This window comes from Arachis hypogaea, chromosome 19 (genome assembly GCF_003086295.3).
Source record: "Arachis hypogaea cultivar Tifrunner chromosome 19, arahy.Tifrunner.gnm2.J5K5, whole genome shotgun sequence".
Taxonomy (NCBI): domain Eukaryota; kingdom Viridiplantae; phylum Streptophyta; class Magnoliopsida; order Fabales; family Fabaceae; genus Arachis; species Arachis hypogaea.
In genome coordinates this window covers 141109118-141109871 of record NC_092054.1, presented here as the reverse complement: position 1 = coordinate 141109871, position 754 = coordinate 141109118, and positions in this window count along the sequence as shown.

Below are 754 nucleotides of genomic sequence, written 5' to 3'. Positions count from 1 at the left end.
TTAAGGTTAGGAGCTCTGTTGATTCTTATGAATTAATAATATCACTATTCTAGTTCAATCTATGCTTGATTATAATCTAAGATGTATCTTCATTCTTCAACCTTATGAATCAGATGACCCGTGACAATCATCCTCGTTCTATATGGGTTCCTGCGAGTCCTTGACGGGATAATATTGAACCACAAGCTTGATTATACATCTCTTAGATGGCTAATCCACGGCTTCGTTGGGGACTTCTCAAGACATCAGTTTAGCTGAGGTGCGGGGCGATTAGGGTCTTTGTGGTATAGGCTAGAACCAAGGAAGCAGTATTCTCTAATCTAGAAGATCTGACCTTGTTTGTGGCGTTTTGAGTAGGATCACCAAGGGAATGGACTGTTAGAGCTTCACCCCGTTCAGATTGGATGACCGCTAACCCGGCGTTTGATCTGAAGCAGAGGAGATTAATGACCGTTGACCCGGCGTTAATCATATACAGCTTGCCATGGAGAGAATCAATCAGAATTTGGAGTAGATGGTGAGAAAAGTTAATCCAGAAGGAAGAAGCATCTCCGAAGTCTCAACCGTTCTCATACCATTGACTTCACACCTATCTAGTAACGTTTTATTTATTTATCTGTTTTATGCGTTTTCTCGTGACAACTATATTTTCTATCTGCCTGACTAAGATCTGCAAGGTATCTATTGCTTGCTCAAACTAACAATCCTTGTGGGATCGATCCTCACTCACCTGAGCTATTACTTGGACGACTCG